This window comes from Eurosta solidaginis, chromosome 1, assembly GCF_040869045.1.
Source record: "Eurosta solidaginis isolate ZX-2024a chromosome 1, ASM4086904v1, whole genome shotgun sequence".
Taxonomy (NCBI): domain Eukaryota; kingdom Metazoa; phylum Arthropoda; class Insecta; order Diptera; family Tephritidae; genus Eurosta; species Eurosta solidaginis.
Window position 1 is genome coordinate 234,636,902 of NC_090319.1, and position 17,252 is coordinate 234,654,153.

Below are 17,252 nucleotides of genomic sequence, written 5' to 3' on the forward strand. Positions count from 1 at the left end.
TCGCCCTTGGTCTAGAATTTGGTCGATATTTCCCACACGTATGTAATATGGAATTAAAAACCACTTATAAACCTTCTACGAAACCCTTCGAAACCAACGCAGCTATAACTATACTCAGATGAGCTGAGCTCACAGAGTATATTAATTTTCTTCGCATAACGGTATTTCGTAACGGTATAATCTAATCGAGATTAAATTTAGACTTCCACGGCGGCCACCATGGTCTGATGGTGGTGTGCTCCGCCTACCACACCGTATGCCCTGAGTTCACTCCCCGGGCAAAGCAACATCAACATTTTACAAATAAGGTTCTTCAATTAGAAGAAAATTTTTCTAAGCGGGGTCGCCCCTCGGCTGTGTTTGGAAAGCGCTCTGAGTGTATTTCTGCCATGAAAAACTCTCATTGAAAACTCATCTGCCTTGCAGATGCCGTTCGGAGTCGGCATAAACCTTGTAGGTCCCGTCCGGCCAATTTGTAGGGAAAATCAAGAGGAGCACGACGCAAATTGGAAGAGAAGCTCGGCCTTAGATCTCTTCGGAGGTTATCGTGCCTTACATTTATTTTTTTTTATATATCAAAATTATCAGGGTGAAAAAGAAATTCATTAAGTCATGTTCGTCCGTCTGTTCGTAAACACAATAACTTGAGTAAACTTTGAGGTATCTTGATGAAAACCAAATTTCAGTAGATTCCTTGGCACTCATCTCAGATCGCTATTTAACATGAACGAAATTAATTAAGAATACAGAAAATAATTAAGCGCGCTTCGAAAATATTTCTGGGGTGATTAAAAAAAATGATAAGGAAATGCATTCAAATTTAACCAAATTTTCATATTTAAAAAAAATAGTCAAATAAAACGAATTGGTAGCTGAAGAATGATAGCAAAGGCAAGTTACTCCACTTTTTAGTATTACCATTTGTATGTATCCATGAAAAAGACAGGTTTGTCTCCAAAGCTATCAGCTGAATATTTGATGTTCGGTTGCACCCGAACTTAGCCTTCCTTATTGGTTTTGTTGTTATTTTTATTCGTGTTCCCACGAGTGGCGGAGAAAAGGAACGTACATCCGGGCAGAGATCCGCAATACCCGGGTAAGGTCTTCGTACAACCTGGTGCGACCTCGTCCCAGGAGGGCTCCGTTCGCGACTGGGCTATTTAGGGGCCCCAGCCTGGCTGATACTCGGCACGGAAACGCATAACGCCTTGATCCAGCCCCCGAGAAGGAAAGGAAGCAGGAAAGAAAGAAAAAGTAATAGAAAGAGAGAAAGATACCCCAGAAACCATGGTCAAGAATCATTTCCGTATATCCAGTTCAATTAATGAGTCAGGCACACAGCCCTGATTCCGGATTTTAGCTGGACACCGTCCTTACATCGCGCAGGCACAATACTGTAGTGTCCATTTCCAGACGGCACCCTCTTGGAGGGTTCCGTTGGGGATTTGTGCCAACCGGCGTAGTCGTTTACTCAGGTAACAGTTCTAAATACCCCGAACACTGCTAATTAATCGAAAATTTTCAAAAGCGCTGCGTCATTTGTTTCAAATTCGATTACAAATACAACATTTTCGGAATGGGTGATCTTATCCCATTTGTTTATGACTCAGAACACCTATTTTTTTCATTTTGAGATTTTTTCTAAATTTGGACTTTTAGAAAAATGTTGTCTCATTCGTATAGATGCAGTTCGAAATGATTCAAGTCCACCCTTAATGGCAGCAAATCGCATTTTATAGCTCTTTTGCCTACATGCGAACTTAGAAAACCAGTTAAATGTTTCTGAAATCAAAAATTTAAACTTCGTTTGGGAGTAGGTTTGAAGCAGATGGAAATGCATTTTGAATCGAACGGCAAACACATGGAACTAAATCGCTATTAAGTTGATGTTGCTTTAATAAAGTTACTATTCTTCGATTTCTGGCTACCAGGACCGTAGCCTTATTTGTTATAAGGCACCTCAAAGTGTTTAACATCCATCCCAAATTTATTGAACGTTCCTTAAATAATCTTAAACGAAATTTTCATCTACATTTTCTAAAATTTTAATAAAAAGTTAAAAAATTTCTATTTTAAGCAACATCACAATTTTGCAAGCTAAATGGAGAAAAAAGGCTATATTTAGCTTGAAAAAAGCTAAAATGCTAATATTGTTTGGGACACTCAATCGAGGATTTGATTTAACTTTTTTGGGATGCTATCGCTCTTCGCATTCTGTCTATTCTTTCTTAGTTACCAACGCGTTTTAGTTTATTTTCGATCCATTTTTCTTCGTTCAATCTCCATATAATCATTTGACAGGCTGTTTCGCATAGTTAGCATACGTAAAATCATATAAAAGTTATATGAATCGATTCGTATGGATCAGCCACAGTGCATAGGCCTATTTTTGTTAACAAATATTACCCTATTTGTTTATAATTAATAGAAAAAGTTTTTTGTAAATTCGAACAACCTCAGAATTCGAAATCTTGAATTCGAAATTCGAAAAGCTGTGTAGTCGTGTTGCACAAATGTTTCACCTACATATATACACATACATATGCGCCATACGGTGAAAGAATAAAATATGCTTTCCCATTGTTGCCACTTATATTGGTCTGTACCAAAAACTTAAATTATTGTTCCAAAATAATTGTTAGCGCACAAAAAAACTTTAAAGATAAATAATTTTTAACCGGCCCATTTTTTTGGACAAATTTTAATTACACGTAAATGCATAGGTCTTTATTTAACAGATTCTTTGTTTTTTTATTTTAGTTGCTTTAAAAAAACATGGAATCACAAATAATGGGTTAACTTTTGTTGAAACTAACTAAATTTATTATTAACAATTAATGGGAAATTTGCCCGAAAATGTTTTTGCATTTGCAGATTTAATCCTCATTTTAGATAAAGTAAGTCTTATATTGAAAAAAAAAAATAATAATAAATTTGCTCTAAAAATATAACATAAAATTTTTTATATTGTCTTTTATGCTAATTTATTTTATTTCTTTTTTTTTTAAATATTCTTTTATTTCAAGTTAGTTTATTATTATTTAAATGCAACAACTAAAAATTTCACGTTGTATATTAAACGAAAAAAACGTCCCAAATACGTTTTTGATTTTAGGTCAAAACGGCAACCGGCATCATAGCGGCCGTTTTGCATAGGCAGTATATTACCCACTATCTGCTATATATTAATATAACTAGCAAACGTAAAATCATATTGTGACGAATATTAGCAACACTAAAGGATACTATCATCTCTAAGCCGATACTGAGCAGTGACTTGTATGCACATAACCAAACTAATAATTATGTGTACACATATGTCCATACAAGCAGCGGAGAGCAACGCACAAACACATGCATATACCTGAGATACTCCCAAAAGTAGGCAATAATTTGTGCAAGTATCACTCGCATATACACGCGCATATGAGAAGCTATACACTTGCATCTGTAGTTATAATTTTATAGCTGACAACTAAGTAAATTCTGGAAACGCCTAGAATTATGGAACGAGGAAATCGAAGAGTATAAAAGAGCGCAATCTCAGCAATCAGCAATGAGTTTGATTTAAGCACGCAATCTGTCGAGAAGTAATAGTATTGTGAAGTACTTGAATAAAGGCCATTTGCAATATTGAATAGTGGAGTTATTTATTCAAGAGTTTAGTGATTCGAGCGTTAGTAGAAGGTTGCAAATAAGAGAAACTTCAGTAAATTCGTTACAATTGGTGTCAGAAGAGGAATTGTTGAATAAATTCCGAAGATTTTGAATACAACAAGGACATGGCAAAGTGGAGGGAATTGAAGATCCAGCAACTGAAGAAGGAGTTGAAAAGACGTGGACTGAATACAACCTGAAATAAACTCGAATTTCAGGCACGACTACGAGAGGCTATGGAATTGGAAATAATTAATGTGGACGAGTACGTCTTTTATCCTGATGTGGAAGCATCAACAACAAAAATTGAAGAGAAAAATGAAACATCGCAGACAGTTACCAGCACAGATTTGAACATGATATTGGCTGCAATATCTGCACAAACATCGACAGTAACATCAATTTCGTCGCAAGTTTCATCTAAACTGGAAGAAAAGAAGACATATATGGCATCACAGCTGGAAGAACAAAAGGCGTATATGGTATCCCATCTGGAATCCCAGGAGACACGTATAATATCCAAGATGGAAGCACAGGAGGCACGCATTTCAGAAATGTCGTCGCAAATGTCATCTCAACTGGAAGAACAAAACACATATATGGCACCTCAACTGGAAGAACAGAAGACATATATGACAACTCAGTTGGCTTAGCAGTTGAAAGCACAGGAGCGCCGCATATCATCGAAGCTGGAGGTCCAGTATACAAAAATTTTACAGTTTGAGGAAAAATCGAGGCCGAGGTGGATGCTTTGAGAGGACGTATCGAGCAGTTGCAACTAAATAGCCCGGCAGTTTCAACGAGTAATCCAAAGGTAAAAACATCATCCTTTAACGGTGCTGTTCCTTTCCAGGCCTTTAAGCTACAATTTGAGAAGACCGCAACAGTGAACAACTGGAATGCTGAAGATAAAGTTGCTGCACTCTTCGCAGCATTGAAAGGACCAGCTGCTGAAATCTTACAGACTATTCCAGAGTACGAACGGGACAGTTATGACGAATTGATGGCTGCTGTAGGACGACGGTACGAAAGCGAACACAGGAAACACATATATCAAATAGAATTACAAAACCGTTACCAAAAAGCTAATCAGAGTTTGCTTCGGATGTTGAAAGGTTGGCTCATTTGGCAAATGTGGACGCACCCGTGGAGTACAGCGAGAGGGTAAAAATCCAGAGTTTTATAAATGGCATACGGGACGTAGAAACGAAGCGAGCGACATATGCAAACACAAAACCCACATTCGCAGAAACGGTATCCCATGCACTGATTCAGGAAACAGCGTCGCTTCTCTGTAAGCCAGTTTTCAAAGCACGCTGTGTAGAAGTGGAAAGGCCAGACTGGGTGAACACAATATTGGAGGCGCTGAAGGTATCACAACAGATAAATGACGGAGTTATGAAGTGTTTCAAATGAGCTAGCCCAGATCATATGGCTCGTCATTGCAGCACCGGTCCTGGTAGTTCCAACTTGGATGGCCGTAAACTCAAATCTGGAGGAGATGAGCAAGAGCATGCCAGATGTAAAAATCGAGAGCTTGCTTCAGATGTTGAATATCCTGGGATATCTATCTCTCAAATTGAAAGGAAATCAAGCAGTCTTACTGTCAGAGGGAATGTGGATGACAAAGAACGTGTACTGACTGTAGATACGGGCGCATATCAATCCTTAATAAGATCTGGCTTGGTCAAAAGGAGAGTAAAACCGTTACCTGGAGCAAGGTTGCGTACGGCCTTAATGGGAGAGGTCATGGTTCTACACAAATTCATTGTGGCGGAGATTGTTGATGAAGTCATATTGGGAGTGGACTTCTTAGTTGACCATTACATCAGGATCGACATGCAAAGAAGGAATATGCGCTATAAGAACCAGGATATACTACTTAACTTTAGTTTGGAGAAAATGTTCAGCAGTATGCGAGTGCTGGTGGAGGAGTTTCGACAGAGACCAAAAAAGTCAAGGAAAGTAGATCGGGCAAAGGTTGATGGAAGGACTGGACCAAACAAATCAAAACCGAATGTACCTGCGAGAAAAACACTAATGGACGCACTAAAACGAACGATAGAATTTCCCAGAAAGTATGCAAGGGTGGTTTCAAGCCAGGGCGCACTACTGTTGGGAAACGTCTAAACGATACTGTTTATGTGAAGCCAATCCGTCAAGAACAAGCTCTACAAGGTAGTTCATTGGCCAAGCAACAAAGTGCGAGGGAACGATCCAGGATAATGAGTAGTAAGATGAAACGCAGGTACGACGAGAACAATAATTCGGAATTTCCTTGGAGGGAGATTTGGTACTGTTATACAACCGTCACCGGCGGAAAAGTGTTCCATCCAACTTTCGGTGCAGTTGGGAAGGCCCGTACAAAGTTTTGAAGAAGATCAGTGATACCATCTACCGCATAAAAACCATTGGGAAACCAAGAAATAGAAGAGTGGTACATTTGAGATGCTAGCTGCGTTTAGATCAGGAAATTTGTCTGATCGGGACGATCAGACTTAGGTGGAGGGCAGTGTGAGGAATATTAGCAACACTAAGGGATACTATCATCTCTAAGCCGATACTGAGCAGTGACTTGTATGCACATAATCAAATTAATCATTATGTCTACACATGTGTCCATACAAGCAGCGGAAAGCAACGCACAAACACATGCATATATCTGAGATACTCCCAAAAGTAGGCAATAATTTGTGCAAGTATCACTCACATATACACGCGCATGTAAGAAGCTATAAACGTGCATCTGTGTTATAATTTTATAGCTGATAACTAAATAAATTCTGGAAACGCCTACAAGTATGGAACGAGGAAATCGAAAAGTATAAAAGAACGAAGTCTGAGCAATCAGCAATGAGTTTGATTTAAGCACGATATCTGTCGAGAAGTAGTAGTATTATGAAGTACTTGACTATTTTTGCATTATTGAATAGTGGAGTTATTTATTCAACAGTTTATCGAACGTTAGTAGAAGGTTGCAAATAAGAGGAACTTCAGTAAATTCGTTAAAATATAAAAGTTATATGAATCGATTCCTATGGATCAGCCGCAGTGCACAGGCCTACTTTTGTTAAGAAATATTACTCTATTTGTTTATAATTAATAGAAAAAGCTTTTTGTAAATTTGAACAATCTCTGCAATATCGAAATTTACTTTCGTGCCCAAAAGTGCGCCATGTGTAGGACCAATTATGTTAGTGCTCTAAGATACAAATCTACATATTATGTTGAATTCGAAATTCGAAAAGCTGCGTAGTCGTGTTGCTAAAATGTTTCACCTAGAAGGTGAAAGAATAAAACATGGTTTCCCGTTGTTGCCCCTTACCTATCTATATTGGTCTGTACCAAAATTCCAAAATAATTGTTCCAAAATAATTGGTGCAGTAATTCCTCATAATGCTTACGGGGATGACCTCTTAAGCCCCTGGGCGGTGTTAGCTCATCAATCAGATGTCTGTTGGGATGCCCAGGTGTCTGGGTATTCAACAGGAGCTGTTTGCATCATATTTCTCTCCCTGATGGGAAGTATTCTCGCCTCATTATGTAGATGGTGTTCTGGGGACATAAGAAGACAGTGTAGCATTCACTTATTAAGTTATTCACTCATTTGTAGAAACATATTGTAACGAACTTAGGGAAATGCCGCTTATTTGCAATCTTCTGCTAACGTTCGTATCGCTAAACTGTTGAATAAATAACTCCAATATTGAATAATGGAAAAATGGCCTTTATTAAAGTACTTCACAATAACACTTATACTTTGCAACCAAACTGATTGATAGCTCAAATGAAACTGACGCCCGCCTCCACTGTTGTCGCTCTTTTATACTGTCCGACCGCCTCGTTGCATATTTCTAGGCTTTTCTAATTCCAGAACTTACTAGTTAGTTATAAATTTCTCAGCTACAACTACAGATATATAATTTTTATAGCTTCTATGTTATCCCATGCGCTTGTATGTGTGAGCGATACTTCCACAATCACAATTGCATACCTTTAGGAGAATTTCAGATAAGATATCTGCATGTGCTTTTGCGTTGCTTCTCCGCCGCTTGCACGCGTAGTGTAGACATAATGATTGAATTATTGATGTGAATTCACGTCACTGCTTAGCATCGGCCTAGAGATGGCAGTACTCCTTAGTGCCGCCAACATTCGTATCAATATATTTCAACCCGTTTGGGATGTCTTAAAATGCATTGACTCTTACATACATATTAATACATTTGTACATACATATATTTTGGCTCGCTTTGGTACGGCCTGAGATTTAGTTGACACATTCATTCATTTGTACAAACATATATTTTGTACACCGTGCATCATGTGGTAACCCGAACCTTGGTATGCTACTGTTTGGAGCTTGCTCGCAACAAGCCTTTACTTGTAGACAAATTATTAACATGATTCATTTGTGCTTGCGTTACAGATTCCACAGCTAATTTTATTTATGCTTAGAATGCAGTTCCCAGGGAACTAAACTCAACGTATATGTGTGTTATATACATAGTTTGTAAGTATTAATGTAAGTAAGTATTTTAGCTCATAAAACTTTGTATAAAAGAAACAACTTTTGAATAAAGAACTTAATTCTATCTGGTGCCGCAAAATGGGCACTGCAACCTAAATTACTTTATATTCATTCTCCCAAACATTACATGGTGATCCTGCCATACTGCCTAAATCGCCATCCTACAGCCTAAATGGACATCATACTGCCTAAATCGACATGCTACTGCCTAAATTGGCATTCTACCAACGATCCTACCAGCCCTGCTTAATTTAGCAGGACTGATTTCATTTTTATACTAAGCAGGATACTTACTGCAAAGGAGTTCAAGCCATCAACTTTGCAACGGCGAATGGTATAGTCAATGCAAAGGGACGGATCACAGCGACAGTGGCAACAAGGGTGCAGGACAAACCATAAAAAATTCTTGAATACCAGAAAGGAAAGAAGGAAAAATATTTTTTTCGGATACTGCAAGACCACTACCGCCACTAAAACGACCACCACCGACGCATAGCGAAGTGGAATAAATGAAAAATCTTAAAAAATTCTTGAATACCAAAAAGGAAAGAAGGAACAATATTTTTCTCGGATACTGCAAGACCTCTACCGCCACCAAAACGACCGCCACCGACGCATAGCGAAGTGGAATAAAAAGAGAACCACTGCAAACAAGGAAAAAAAGAAGGAAGCCAAAACGAATTGAAAACTGTGAGTAGAGGTAAGGACATCACAGACAACTGAGAAACCGCAAAAAATGGAGTGGAATACAACAAGATCGTGGCATAAGAAACAAGGAGAGCGAGGACCAGCTAAGAAAAAATTTGGCATTAGTTAAGTTATTTTTTATTTAAGTATTTTTAATACTTTTTAGAAGCATTTGGCAACCTAACGGCTGCCAGTTTACGGGCAAAAAGTAGATTTTTGCCCATAAATTTAAAATTTTTTTTTCCATCTCTAATTTTTTTTAAATGAATGATATAAGTAGTCAGGAAGAGTTTGACGCAGAATTCTTGCGTTGTAGCAAACTAATTGAGGAAGAAGAAAACAAACTAGAAAAAGTATTAGAAAAAGCATTAAAAGAAAAAACATTAGAATTAATTAAACAGGGCCCTAAGGCAATTACAATAGAAGAATACAGGCGTAGAAATCAGCAACAAAAAATAGAGGAACCAAAGATTCCAAAACCAACCAAAATCAAAATAAAGAGAGGAGGTAAAAATTCAACCTCAGAAAAACGATAGCAATTTTGTACCAAACATGTAAGGAAGGTTAAGTTCGGGTGTAACCGAACATTACATACTCAGTTGAGAGCTATGGTCACAACATAAGGGAAAATAACCATATAGGAAAATGAACCTAGGGCAACCCTGGAATGTGTTTGTATGACATGTGTATCAAATGAAAGGTATTAAAGAGAATTTTATGAGGGAGTGGGCCATAGTTCTATAGGCGGACGCCATTTAGGGATATCGCCATAAAGGTGGACCAGGGCTGACTCTAGAATTTGTTTGTACGATATGGGTATCAAATGAAAGGTCTTAATGAGTATTTTGAAAGGGAGTGATCCTTAGTTACATAGGTGGACGCAGTGTCGAGATATCGCCATAAAGGTCGACCAGGGGTCACCCTAGAATTAGTTTGTACGATATGGGTATCAAATGAAAGGAGTTAATGAGTATTTCAAAAGGGAGTGGGCCTTAGTTCTATAGGTGGACGCCTTTTCGAGATATCGCCATTAAGGTGGACCAGGGGTGACTCTAGAATGCGTTTGTACAATAAGGGCATCCAACGAAAGGTGTTAATGAGTATTTTAAAAGGGAGTGGTGGTAGTTGTATAGGTGGTCGCCTTTTCGAGATATCGCCATAAAGGTGGACCAGGGGTGACCCTAGAATTTGTTTGTATGATATAGGTATCAAATGAAAGGGGTTAATGAGTATTTTAAAAGGGAGTGGGCCTTAGTTCTACAGGTGGACGCCTTTTCGAGATATCGCCATAAAGGTGGACCAGGTGTGACTCTAGAATTTATTTGTACGATATGGGTATCAAACGAATGGTGATAATGAGTATTTTAAAAGGGAGTGGCACTTAGTTCTATAGGTGGAAGCCTTTTCGAGATATCGCCATAAAGGTGGACCACGGGTGACTCTATATTGTGTTTGCACGATATGGGTATCAAATTAAGGGTTTTAATGAGGGTTTTAAAAGGGAGTGGTGGTAGTTGTATAGGTGGTCGCCTTTTCGAGATATCGCCATAAAGGTGGACCAGGGGTGACTCTAGAATATGTCTGTACGATATGGGTATCAAATGAAAGGTGTTAATAAGTATTTTAAAAGGGAGTGGGCCTTAGTTCTAAAGGTGGACGCCTTTTCGAGATATCGCCATAATGGTGGATCAGGGGTGACTCTATATTGTGTTTGCACGATATGGGTATCAAATTAAAGGTGTTAATGAGTATTTTAAAAGGGAGTGGTTGTTGTTGTATATGTGAAGGCGTTTTCGAGATATCGACCAAAATGTGGACCAGGGTGACCCAGAACATCATCTGTCGGGTACCGCTAATTTATTTATATATACCACGAACAGTATTCCTGCCAAGATTCCAAGGGCTTTTGATATCGCCCTGCAGAATTTTTCATTTTCTTGTACTTAATATGGTAAGTGTCACACCCATTTTACAAAGTTTTTTCTAAAGTTATATTTTGCTTCAATAAACCAATGCAATTTCCGTGTTTCACCCCTTTTTTCGTATTTGGTATATAATTATGGCATATTTTTCATTTTTCCTAATTTTCGAAATCGAAAAAGTGGGCGTGGTCATGATCGGATTTCGGCCATTTTTTATACCAATACAAAGTGAGTTCAGATAAGTACGTGAACTGCGTTTAGTAAAGATTTATCGAGTTTTGCTCAAGTTACCGTGTTAACGGCCGAGCGGAAGGACAGAGGGTCGACTGTGTATAAAAACTGGGCGTGGCTTCAACCGATTTCGCCCATTTTCACAGAAATAAGTTATCGTCCTAGAATCTAAGCCCTACCAAATTTCACAAGGATTGGTAAATTTTTGTTCGACTTATGGCATTAAAAGTGTCCTAGAAAAAATTAAATGAAAAAGGGCGGAGACACGCCCATTTTGAAATTTTCTTTTATTTTTGTATTTTGTTGCACCATATCATTACTGGAGTTGAATGTTGATATAATTTACTTATATACTGTAAAGATATTAAATTTTTTGTTAAAATTTGATTTAAAAAATTTTTTTTTTAAAAGTGGGCGTGCTCGTTCTTAGATTTTGCTAATTTTTATTAAGCATACATATAGTAATAGGAGTAAAGTTCCTGCCAAATTTCATCATGATATCTTCAACGACTGCCAAATTACAGCTTGCAAAAATTTTAAATTACCCTCTTTTAAAAGTGGGTGGTGCCACGCCCATTGTCCAAAATTTTACTAATTCGCTATTCTGCGTTATATGTTCAACCCACTCACCATCGCTTTATCCGTGTTTGGTAATGAAATACGCACTTTTTAGGTTTTTCGAAATTTTCGATATCGAAGAAGTGGGCGCGGTTATAGTCCGATATCGTTCATTTTAAATAGCGATCTGAGATAGGTGCTCAGGAACTTGATACCAAATTTCATCAAGATAGCTCAAAATTTACTCAAGTTATCGTGTTAATGGACTGACGGACGAACGGACGGACGGACGGACGGACATGGCTCAATCACATTTTTTTTCGATCCTGATGGTTTTGATATATGGAAGTCTATATCTATCTCGGTTCCGTTATACCTGTACAACCAATCGTTATCCAATCAAAGTTAATATACTCTGTGAGCTCTGCTCAACTGAGTATACAAATTAACTTATACACAAACATAGAGGAAAGAATTCGATTAAAGACAGAAATTAGAAAAATCAAGGGCATATAAAGTAAGCATTTTCAATAGAGAAGGCATTGCCTGATGACCTTGAAAATATAGAATTGGAAAATAGGAATTTTGAGAAAAATACAATATCATTAAAGAAATTAAAAGAAGCAGAAAAGTCATTAGTTTCACTTAAAAAAACCCTCACTAGGGTAGGCACCTTGTCGTTGGTGTGAGGGTTTAGCCGAACTCCATAGCGCTCGACTATGAGGCGGAGCTGTTCAGGACTGACATCTACGCCGTTTTGCCTCATACGAGGGCGGCGGGATGTCGGTGACCAAGAACTGCCAACCCCCTAATCCAGTGTGTTATGCGGGCCGTGCCTATTGGACGATTTGCAGCCAGGGGATAAATTCGGCTGTATTCGAGCGGAGCCTTCCCGATACCGGGCCACCTTTGGAAGTATTAATGGCCTTACCACAGTAAGGGGTGCTGCTGCGGCAGACGGTTCTTTCCCCGTATATAATACTGGACCGCTGAGCCCGCCGTGTCGGGCAGGTGGTCGTACGACCAAGATGAACGACTCATTACCTGATTGTAATAAGGACGATGTAAAGAGGAGGACTGAGTCACAATCCAAGGACGACAAATACGAATTAAGCGATGCGTCGGACTCGGGGAGCGAGAGTAGTGCTGATTCAATGACACGTGTTGGAGAAGCACACAAATGAAAACGGAGTAGAAGATTGGAGAAGGGTACGGAGCAGAGGAAGTAAAAGAGCTCTCTCGCAGTACTGTGCAGCACTAAGAATTGTACAACGCTTGGGAGCAGTGGTCAACCCAACAGAAGTGGAGATCGAGCGCTTGGAATGGGTCCATGTAGCGGTAGAAGTAGGTCGAAGGCAGTTCAAAATGTTTGCTGCGAGAAACCCCCGGTTCTGCAACCGGTACGAGGAGGAAGAAGCGTCGAATGGCAGACGGCGACAAGCGGAAGCGGAAGGCGACAAGCCATCATCATTTCGGACAAATGCTTAAAATAATGCGGGAACAACCAAGTAAGCCCCTTCCAATCTTTCATTCGGGGGGATGGTATAATGGTGTGAAGAGGATAGCGTGCGACAATATCGCGAGCTTGCGGTGGATGGAGAAAGTGGTTACAAACCTCCAAAGGCAAGGCACGAACGCGTGGTTTGAGGTGGTGGATAAAGCGCAAATCCCCACGGTGCCAAAAGTTAAGGTATGGATACCATGCGTGAAGAAGTCGGAGGATACACTGCGATTTCTGCAGAATCAGAATCCGAACATACCGACACAGGATTTGAAAGTACTTACTGTATCTCGGCCTACCGAGGATGGTCAGTTCTACATCTTCCAAATAAACAAGCAGGCGGAGGATATTTTGTACACGCAGCTTGGCAAAATGTCCTTTGGCACTGGCAAAATTTACATGCGACTCAGGAAAAGAAGTCCCGAGGATAAAAACCCTAACACTCCAGAGGTGGGCGAAGTCGAAAAGGACCTCAAAAGCATAAGGGAAAAAAGACAGATGGAGGTCCCCGACGTCATCACGAACGTGCTAGAAGAGGACCAACCGCTAAATGGTGCTGTGACTCGCAGAGAGGAACGCCCGGCCAAACAGTCACGAGAGGCTGAAGGGGGCCTCGAATACTCTAAACCCAAAGGGCAAGGGGAGGACGAATACGTCAAGACGAAGGTGCTGGAGGAGGACAAATAGCCCAATGGTGCTGCGTGTCCTACAGATAAACCTCCAACACAGTAAAGTGGCATCGAGCGAACTCCTCCTAACCCTTGAGGAGGGTTCGTTTGACGTGGAGCTGATCCAGGAGCCGTGGCTCTCATCGGGAGGAAAGGTTTCTGGACATAGCGCGCGCGGGTTTGGCGTTTACTGCGCGCAAACGGAAGGACGAGTGCGAGCTGTAGTAATGGTAAGGAAATAGCTGCATGCTATATGGCCCATGATGCGGAGGTTCCACCGATGGAGTGCAAAAGGCTAGTACAGGAGGAAGAGCGCAAAGGGCGGTTGGTCATAGACGCAGATGCAAATGCGCACCACAATGCGTGGGGAGGAGCAGATACGAACGAGATAAGTGAATCTCTTTTTTGTACATCCTGCAAACCAATTTGCAGGTAGCCATCAGGGGAAATGCCCCTACATACGTTGGTCCAACATCCATCAATGTTCTGGATATTACATTGAGCTCCGAGCGTGATATTTCAAGGTATGAATGGATGGTTCTTGATAGACCATCCTTCTCCGACCATGCGTATATCAGCTTCAGTTTCCCCCAAAAGAGGGTAGATAAGGGAGGAACCTTTAGAAACCCTAGGTCAACGAACTGGACTAAATTCCAGAAACATGTAGAAACAAAACTGGGACAACCCAAAGAGGTTGTTAATGTAGAGGAACTGGAGGAGTCGAATGAATTCCTAACAAGGACGCTTATGACTGCGTATAACAAAGCTTGCCCTCTAAGAAGATTCAGAGGAAAAGCAAAGCCGCAATGGTGGATCAATGAGATGAGTCTTCTAAGAAGACAGGTAAAGCGAAGCGTGTCGGGACGAGTACAGGGATCTATTGAGGATCTAGAAGCGTGAAATTACCAGGGCGAAGAGAAACTCATGGAAAAGTTTCTGTACGGACATAGAGTGCTCCAGCGAAACAGCACGGTTGAAAAAAGTCCTAGCAAAGATAAACATAGTCCAGGGACTAATAAAGAAATAGAACGGGGAATGGTCACGTAGTAGTGAGAAATCCATAGTCCAGGGAAACATAGTCCAGGGACTAATAAAGAAATAGAACGGGGAATGGTCACGCAGTAGTGAGGAATCCCTTTGGGGTGCTTCTCGATACACATTTCCCATCGGGAGACGGTTTAGAAGAGCTAGCAGACATCACTCACACTTCGATTACGAAGCTAGTAGTGCCGGGCTTGATGACCGATACCAAGATCGAGTGGGCAGTGAAGACGTTTTCTAAGTTTAAATCGCTGGGCCCAGATGGTATATTCCCGGCCATGCTACAAGTCTCAAGTAGGGCGGTCGTGGAATGGCTTAAAATAATATTCGATGGGTGCATAAGACTGAATCATGTACCGCACTCTTGGAGAACTGCTTGTGTAGCTTTTCTACCAATGGCGGGGAAGATCGGGCACGTGTATCCCAAAGACTATAGACCCATTAGCTTAATATCATTTCTGCTCAAAACCTTTGAGAGGCTGATAGATGTGTACATAAAGTCCAACGTGGATGAAAAGCTGCTTTCCACAACACAGCATGCGTACACGAAAGGCAAGTCGGTAGACACCGCATTGCATAGGGTGGTAATAAGCATAGAGAAATCCCTGGAATATAAGGAGTATGCTCTAGGAGTCTTCTTCGACATTGCCGGGGCTTTCAATAATGTTGCAAAATGGGCGATTAGGATGGTCTTAATTACATTAAAGTACATCCTGCCTTAATCAGATGGATCGGCTGCATGTTAAATTGCAGAAAGATTACATCACAATGGGGATTGTACGAGGCCACGAAATCAGTGAACAGGGGCACGCCACAGGGAGGTGTGCTATCACCTCTGCTGTGGTAGCTAGTCATCAACCAACTGCTCAGGCAATTCCATGAGGGACCCGTAAAACTTACGGCTTACGCAAATGACGTTGCAATTGTCATAAGTGGAAAGTGCCTTCCAACGATTAGTTCTTTGATGGATCGGGCGCTTCGGGATATTCATACCTGGGCATCTAATGTCGGGTTGAAAGTCAATGCGGAGTAGACGGATATGGTCTTATTTACAAAGAGGTACAAGGTTCCAAATTGGACCAGGCCTAAGTTAGGAGGGGTGTCCTTACAGGAGAAACCTTGCACAAAATATCTAGGAATCATCCTAGACAGTAAGCTGTCATGGAAGCTCAACGTGGAGGAGAAGGTGTGCTGGTGGTGTACGTGGGGCCTATCGCCCTCTCTTTCTCATTGGGTTTTTACAGCGATTGTAAGCCCTATTCTCTACTATGGAGTTCTTGTTTGGTGGAAAGCCACACAAAAGACAACATACCTCAAAAAATTAGAAGGGGTATGCAGACTATCGATGCTTAGCATTACGGGAGCCCTGAAAACAATCCCGATGGCTGCACTGTATGCCATTCTGCACATCCCACCTGTAGACTTGGTAGCAAAGAACAAAGCGTTAACGACCGCAACCAGGCTCGGTGCTTCGGGGCAGCTTGAGAGCCGACCATATGGCCGTAGTAGTATAGCGTCATCAATCACAAGACGAACAGACTACATGATTCCCTGTCTGCGCTACGAGGGAGATCTTAAGGCCACAATAGAGGTGGACGGTTGGCGCAAGGGTGCGCAAATGGCGGACGAGGCGATACATGTGTACACCGATGGTTCCAAAGTAGTGGAAGGAGTAGGGTCTGCGGTATACTGCGCTGATCCGGAAATAAGCAGATCATACAGGCTGCTGGATTACTGTAGCGTTTTCCAAGCGGAAATATTAGCTGTAGAAACCCTGGAAAAGAATAGCTTAAGCTGCAACCGTGTTAACTTTTATATTGACAGTCAAGCAGCAATTAAGGCAATAATCTCGCATAGCACAGCATCTAAATGCGTGTTAGGGTGTAAGCAGTCTCTGGAGAGAATCGGGACAGGGAGAAGCATACATCTATATTGGGTCCCAGGGAATATGGGAATAGATAGGAATGAAAAAGCGGACGAACTAGCTAAAAAGGGCGCATCCCTTGAAGCTTGCTCCGTAAATGTCCCAATTAGATTGGGCGAGATTAAGCGAAGGCGATAGGTGCACATGATCGACCAAGCGGGAAAGGCGTGGGTTCAATCGCAGGGCTGTAAACTGTCGAAGATTATGTGTAGGTCTTACAACCTTAGACTAACATAGTTGCTCCTATCATTGAAAAGAGAGGACTTTAGACTCATGACGGGTATTCTGACTGGACACTGCCTTCTGGCGTCACATGCCTTTAAATTAGGCTTGGTCAGTGATAGGAGATGTAGGAAGTGCGGGTTGGAGGAGGAAACGATCGAGCACGTTCTGTGCTCGTGCCCTGCACTTGCCAGGCTAAGACTCCAGCTATTAGGAGTGATACAGCTGTCAGATCTAGAAGCAGCAAGTGGCTTAAGTCCTAGGAAGCTTCTAGAGGACGGAGTTATTTTATAACACAGGTCCTGGATTT